Raw genomic sequence first — 8,159 nt, forward strand, 5'->3', positions numbered from 1 at the left:
TTGCCCCCCCAACCTGACAGATTTCAATTGATTGATTGGACATGATTTGGAAAGGCACACACCTGTCTATATAAGGTCCCACAGTTGACAGTGTGTGTCAGAGCAAAAACCAAGCCATGAGGTCGAAGGAATTGTCCGTAGAGTTCTGAGACAGGATTGTGTCGAGGCACAGGTCTGGGGAAGGGTACCAAAACATTTCTGAAGCATTGACGGTCCCCAAGAACACAGTGGCCTCCATCACTCTTAAATGGAAGAAGTTTGGAACCACCAAGACTCTTCCTAGAGCTGGCCGCCCGGCCAAACTGAGCAATTAGGGGAGAAGGGCCTTGGTCAGGGGGAGACCAAGAACCCGATGGTCACTCTGACAGAGCTCCAAAGTTCCTCTGTGCGGATGGGAGAACCTTCCAGAAGGACAACCATCTCTGCAGCACTCCACCAATCAGGCCTTTATGGTAGAGTGGCCAGACGGAAGCCACTCCTCAGTAAAATGCATATGACAGCCCGCTTGGAGTTTGCCAAAAAGCACCTAAAGACTCTCAGACCATGAGAAACAATATTCTCTGGTTTGATGAAATCAAAATTGAACTCTTTGGCCTGAATGCCAAGCATCACGTCTGGAGGAATCCTGGCACCATCCCTACGGTGAAGCATGGTGGTGGCAGCATTTTGCTGTAGGGATGTTTTTCAGCGGCAGGGACTGGGAGACTAGTCAGGATCGAGGGAAAGACGAACGGAGAAAAGTACAGAGAGATCCTTGATGAAAACCTGCTCCAGAGCGCTTAGGACCTCAGACTGGGGCGAAGGTTTACCTTCCAACAGGACAATGACCCTAAGCACACAGCCAAGACAATGCAGGAGTGGCTTTGGGACAAGTCTCTGAATGTCCTTGAGTGGCTCAACCAGAGCCCGGACTTGAACCCAATTGAAATTCTCTGGAGAGACCTGAAAATAGCTGTGCAGCAACGCTCCCCATCCAACCTGACAGAGCTTTGGAGGATCTGCAGAGAAGAATGGGAGAAACTCCCCAAATTCAGTTGTGCCAAGCTTGTTGCGTCATACCCAAGAAGACTCAAGGCTGAAATCGTGCCAAAGGTGCTTAAACAAAGTACTGAGTAAAGCGTCTGAATACTTACAGTGGGGCAAAAAAGTATTCAGTCAGCCACCAATTGTGCAAGTTCTCCCACTTAAAAAGATGAGAGAGGCCTGTAATTTTCATCATAGGTACACCTCAACTATGACAGACAAAATGAGAGAAAAAAATCCAGAAAATCACATTGTAGGATTTTTAATGAATTTATTTGCAAATTATGGTGGAAAATAAGTATTTGGTCAATAACAAAAGTTTATCTCAATACTTTGTTATATACCCTTTGTTGGCAATGACACAGGCCAAACGTTTTCTGTAAGTCTTCACAAGGTTTTCACACACTGTTGCTGGTATTTTGGCCCATTCCTCCATGCAGATCTCCTCTAGAGCAATGATGTTTTGGGGCTGTCGCTGGGCAACACGGACTTTCAACTCCTTCCAAAGATTTTCTATGGGGTTGAGATCTGGACACTGGCTAGGCCACTCCAGGACCTTGAAATGCTTCTTACGAAGCCACTCCTTCGTTGCCCGGGCGGTGTGTTTGGGATCATTGTCATGCTGAAAGACCCAGCCACGTTTCATCTTCAATGCCCTTGCTGATGGAAGGAGGTTTTCACTCAAAATCTCACGATACATGGCCCCATTCATTCTTTCCTTTACACGGATCAGTCGTCCTGGTCCCTTTGCAGAAAAACAGCCACAAAGCATGATGTTTCCACCCCCATGCTTCACAGTAGGGATGGTGTTCTTTGGATGCAACTCAGCATTCTTTGTCCTCCAAACACGACGAGTTGAGTTTTTACCAAAAAGTTCTATTTTGGTTTCATCTGACCATATGACATTCTCCCAATCCTCTTCTGGATCATCCAAATGCTCTCTAGCAAACTTCAGACGGGCCTGGACATGTACTGGCTTAAGCAGGGGGACACGTCTGGCACTGCAGGATTTGAGTCCCTGGCGGCGTAGTGTGTTACTGATGGTAGGCTTTGTTACTTTGGTCCCAGCTCTCTGCAGGTCATTCACTAGGTCCCCCCGTGTGGTTCTGGGATTTTTGCTCACCGTTCTTGTGATCATTTTGACCCCACAGGGTGAGATCTTGCGTGGAGCCCCAGATCGAGGGAGATTATCAGTGGTCTTGTATGTCTTCCATTTCCTAATAATTGCTCCCACAGTTGATTTCTTCAAACCAAGCTGCTTACCTATTGCAGATTCAGTCTTCCCAGCCTGGTGCAGGTCTACAATTTTGTTTCTGGTGTCCTTTGACAGCTCTTTGGTCTTGGCCATAGTGGAGTTTAGAGTGTGACTGTTTGAGGTTGTGGACAGGTGTCTTTTATACTGACAACAAGTTCAAACAGGTGCCATTAATACAGGTAACGAGTGGAGGACAGAGGAGCCTCTTAAAGAAGAAGTTACAGGTCTGTGAGAGCCAGAAATCTTGCTTATTTGTAGGTGACCAAATACTTATTTTCCACCATAATTTGCAAATAAATTCATTAAATATCCTACAATGTGATTTTCTGGGAAAAAAATTCTCATTTTGTCTGTCATAGTTGACGTGTACCTATGATGAAAATTACAGGCCTCTCTCATCTTTTTAAGTGGGAGAACTTGCACAATTGGTGGCTGACTAAATACTTTTTTGCCCCACTGTATGTAAATGTGATATTTCAGTTTTTTTTAAATACATTTGCAATATTTCCAAAAATCTGTTTTTGCTTTGTCATTATGGGGTATTGTGGGATGAGGAAAAAAAACAATTTAATCCATTTTAGAATAGGTTGGATGTGGAAAAAGTCAAGTGGTCTGAATACTTTTCGAATGCACTGTACACACAGGGGTGGCAGGTAGCCTAGTGATTAGAGTGTAGGGGTGGCAGGTAGCCTAGTGGTTAGAATGTAGGGGTGGCAGGTAGCCTAGTGGTTAGAGTGCAGGGATGGCAGGTAGCCTAGTGGTTAGAGTGTAGGGATGGCAGTTAGCCTAGTGGTCAGAATGTAGGGGTGGCAGGTAGCCTAGTGGTTAGAGTGTAGGGATGGCAGGTAGCCTAGTGGTTAGAGTGTAGGGATGGCAGGTAGCCTAGTGGTTAGAGTGTAGGGATGGCAGGTAGCCAAGTGGTTAGAGTGTAGGGATGGCAGGTAGCCTAGTGGTTAGAGCGTTGGGCCAGTAACCAAAAGGTTGCTCGATTGAATCCCAGAGCTGACAAGGTAAAAATCTGTCGTTCTGCCACTGAACAAGGCAGTTAACCCATTGTTCCCCGGTAGGCTGTCATTGTAAATTATAATTTGTTCTTAACTGACTTGCCTAGATAAATAAAGGAAAATAAATAATAAATAAACACACATTCATTCATTACACTGAGCTCTCATGTCTCTGCGAGACAACACCTAAGAATGGAACATAGAATTACAGTTAACTCATTCAGAGATTTGTTTTTAGAATTAGTATCAATTCATTGTGATTCTATGGAATAGAGGGGTCAGATAACTACCAATAGAGACAGGCAGTCATCTCTCAGTTAGAGTTATGGTCTGCTGTAGTCTGGTCTATGACCAATGTATAGGAGAGAGGGGATAGTGTGTTAAATAGCTAGTATTAGTGATGTCTTCATCTCAACGACTTAAGACTCGATTCAATCCATATCGTTGAAAAAGGTCATTTTCGATTGAGCTGACGTAGGCTGTAGTTCAGCTCTCTACAAAGAGAAATAGACAGAGAGAGAGAGAGAGAGGGAGAGAGAGAGAAGGAGAGAGAGAAATAGACAGAGAGAGAGGGAGAGAGAGGGAGAGAGTGAAATAGACAGAGAGAGAGAGAGAGAAATAGACAGAGAGAGAGAGGGGAGAGAGAGAAATTGACAGAGGAGAGAATGGACACGAGGAGAGGAGAGAGAGAGAGAAGATGAGAAGGAAGAGAGACGAGAGAGCGAGAGGGAGAGCGAGAGAGGGTAAGGTAGAGCGAGAGGTTAGAGAGAGGTTAGAGAGAGGTCGGAGAGAGGTTATAGAGAGAGGATAGAGGTTAGAGAGAGGTTTAGAGGTAGAGGTAGAGGTAGAGGTGAGTTTAGAGAGGTAGATGGTAGCGTAGAGAGGGTAGAGGTAGAGCGAGGGTAAGCGGGAGAGGTTTTAGAGAGAGGTAGAGGTAGAGGTTAGAGAGAGGTAGATGGTAGAGGTAGAGGAGAGGTAGAGGTAGAGGTAGAGAGAGGTAGAGAGAGATAGAGGTAGAGAGAGAGAGAGGTAGAGGTAGAGGTAGAGAGAGATAGAGGTAGAGAGAGAGAGAGGTAGAGAGAGAGAGAGGTAGAGGTAGAGGTAGAGAGAGAGAGAGGTAGAGAGAGAGAGAGAGGTAGAGAGAGAGAGAGAGAGGGTTAGAGAGAGAGAGAGAGAGGTAGAGAGAGAGAACATGAGTGAACAGCAGAGACACGTTCACATTTGTCTTCCAAAATGGAAACTGTTGCAAAAGAGGTGTCCAATAAAAAGGTAATTTATGCCCTCTCTTTGAGTTCTGTGGGGTTCCCCTGACAAGGCAGCCCTGTGCCTGAACTAGCCCATAAATGGGGCCTGTGAACGGGCCACTGCGCCGCCTCGGGGTCCTTGACTGTGGAGGAGAGAAGGGAGGTCTGGGGATCGTGTTCATTCACAAAGCGTCTCAGAGTAGTGTGACTTAAAAACTGATCCTGGAACCTCTCTAACGCCCTCTGTGACGTCTCTGAGAATGACAGATCTGATCTGTCCCTCAGGAATAGTGTGTGTGGGGTCTGGAATAGTGTCTGTCGGTCTGGAATAGTGTTTCTCGGTCTGGAATAGTGTCTGGGTCTGGAATAGTGTGTCTGGGTCTGGAATAGTGCCTGTCGGTCTGGAATAGTGTGTCTGTTGGTCTGGAATAGTGTCTGGGTCTGGAATAGTGTCTGTCGGTCTGGAAAAGTGTCTGGGTCTGGAATAGTGTGTGTGTCTGGGTCTGGAATAGTGTCTGTCGGTCTGGAATAGTGTGTGTGTCGGTCTGGAATAGTGTGTGTGTCTGGGTCTGGAATAGTGTCTGTCGGTCTGGAATAGTGTGTCTGTCGGTCTGGAATAGTGTGTCTGTTGGTCTGGAATAGTGTCTGTCGGTCTGGAATAGTGTCTGTCGGTCTGGAATAGTGTATGTCGGTCTGGAATAGTGTGTCTGTCGGTCTGGAATAGTGTGTGTTGGTCTGGAATAGTGTCTGGGTCTGGAATAGTGTGTGTCGGTCTGGAATAGTGTCTGTCGGTCTGGAATAGTGTCTGTTGGTCTGGAATAGTGTGTCTGGGTCTGGAAAAGTGTCTGTCGGTCTGGAATAGTGTGTCTGTCGGTCTGGAATAGTGTGTCTGGGTCTGGAATAGTGTGTCTGTCGGTCTGGAATAGTGTCTGTCGGTCTGGAATAGTGTGTCTGTCGGTCTGGAATAGTGTCTGTTGGTCTGGAATAGTGTCTATTAATGTACTATAACAGAACATGGCCAAGATGTTCAAATGTTCATAAATGACCAGCAGGGTCAAATAATAATAATCACAGTGGTTGTCGAGGGTGCAACAAGTCAGCACCTCAAGAGTAAATGTCAGTTGGCTTTTCATAGCCGATCATTCAGAGTATCTTTACCACACCTTCTGTCTCTAGATAGTTGAAAACAGCAGGTCTGGGACAGGTTACACGTCCGGTGAACAGGTCAGGGTTCCATAGCCGCAGGCAGAATACTTGAAACTGGAGCAGCAGCACAACCAGGTGGACTGGGGACAGCAAGGAGTCATCAGGCCAGGTAGTCCTGAGGCATGGTCGTAGGGCTCAGGTCCTCTGAGAGAGAGACAGAGAGAGACAGAGAGAGACAGAGAGAGAGAGAGAGAGAGAGAGAGAGAGAGAGAGAGAGAGAGAGAGAGAGAGAGCATACTTAAATTCACACAGGACACCGGATAGCACAGGAGAAATACTCCAGATATAACAGACTGACCCTAGCCCCCCGACACATAAACTATTGCATCATAAATACTGTAGGCTGAGACAGGAGGGGTCGGGAGACACTGTTGCCCCATCCGATGATACCCCCGGACAGGGCCAAACAGGCAGGATATAACCCCCCCCCCCCCACTTTGCCAAAGCACAGCCCCACACCACTAGAGGGATGTCTCCAACCACCAACTTACCATCCTGAGACAAGGCCGAGTATAGCCCACAAAGATCTCCCCCACGACACAAACCCAAGAGGGGGGCTCCAACCTGGACAGGAAGATCACGTCATTGACTCAAACCACTCAAGTGACGCACCCCTCCTAGGGACGCATGGAAGAGCACCAGTAAGCCAGTGACTCGGCCCCTGTAATAGGGTTAGAGGCAGAGAATCCCAGTGGAGAGAGGGGAACCGGCAAGGCAGAGACAGCAAGGGCGGTTCGTTGCTCCAGTGCCTTTCCGTTCACCTTCACACTCCTGGGCCAGAGTACACTCAATCATAGGACCTACTGAAGAGATAAGTCTTCAATAAAGACTTAAAGGTTGAGACCGAGTCTGCGTCTCTCACATGGGTAGGCAGACTATTCCATAAAAATGGAGCTCTATAGGAGAAAGCCCTGCCTTCAGCTGTTTGCTTAGAAATTCTAGGGACAGTAAGGAGGCCTGCGTCTTGTGACCGTAGCGTACGTGTAGGTATGTACGGCAGGACCAAATCGGAAAGATAGGTAAGAGCAAGCCCATGTTAGGCTTTGTAGGTTAGCAATAAAACCTTGAAATCAGCCCTAGCCTTATACACACTAAAAAACCCACATATCACTTAAGAATTGTGAACAGTTCTGATTACCATAATAATCTGTATTCTGATGCCAGAATGACTCTAAACAAGAGCAATCTCTCTCTCTCTGTCTCACCCTACACACACACACACACACACACACACACACACACACACACACACACACACACACACACACACACACACACACACGCACACACATACACACACACACATACACATACACACACTTACACACACACTTACACATGCATACACATACACACACACACCCAAACAACACATATGCTTCTGCTATGTACAAACATTTCCATCCACTAGTATGTCTCACATTAAATTGTTACAGAGATCACCTTAGTACAATAGATAGATGGACTTGTGGGTGACATGTTGGAGGTGGATTTAATTATCTGCCTGTAGAAACCTACACTCTTAGAAAAAAAGGATTGCAAAAGGGTTATTCGGCTGTCCCCACAGGGGAACCATTTTTGGTTACAGGTAGAACCCTTTTGAGGTTTCGGCTAGAATCCTTTTGGGGTTCCATGTAGAACCATCTGTGAAAAGGGTTCTACCTGGAACCCAAATAATTCTAAGTGGAACCAAAAGGGTTCTACGTGGAACCAAAAGGGTTCTACGTGGAACCAAAAGGGTTCTACCTAGTATCAAAAAGGGTTCTCCTATGGGGACAGCCGAAGAACCCTTTTAGGTTCTAGATAACACCTTTTTTCCTAAGAGTGTACAATAACTCACCCCTGCTTTACATACAGTATGACACTATTACATTAGCATAGTCTATGGCCATCTCCTACAATCAATCCTGGCTTGTTCGCACTGTCGCTAGGCTAATCAGCACCCTGTTCCCTATATAGTGCACTACTTTTCACCAGAGCCCTATAGAGCTCTAATCAAAAGTAGTAATCTAGGGAATATGGTGCCATTTGGGACTCATGCATGATGTCCTCTGGGTAAGGAAGTTAGTACCCGGAAGAACATCTACGACATCGTCCCATACCTTAATGGCCTAATCACCTAATCATTACCCATAGTTCCTTGAGGCTGACAGTTCCATTCCCTTGCAGGTCTGAAGCTCTGACATCATCGCTATGATTAACAACAGAACAATAGAGCTATTCCTCTAATACATTAGATTAGGTAGAGGAGAGAACTAATGAAGTCAAAATATTACAGTAGGACAGATTAGTGAGAGCTGGTGAAGAGAGAGAGAACAGGTGAAGAGAGAGAACAGGTGACGAGAGAGAGAACAGGTGACGAGAGAGAGAACAGGTGAAGAGAGAGAGAGAACAGGTGAAGAGAGAGAGAGAGAGAGAGAGAGAGAG

This window comes from Salmo trutta, unplaced genomic scaffold (genome assembly GCF_901001165.1).
Source record: "Salmo trutta unplaced genomic scaffold, fSalTru1.1, whole genome shotgun sequence".
Lineage (NCBI taxonomy): Eukaryota > Metazoa > Chordata > Actinopteri > Salmoniformes > Salmonidae > Salmo > Salmo trutta.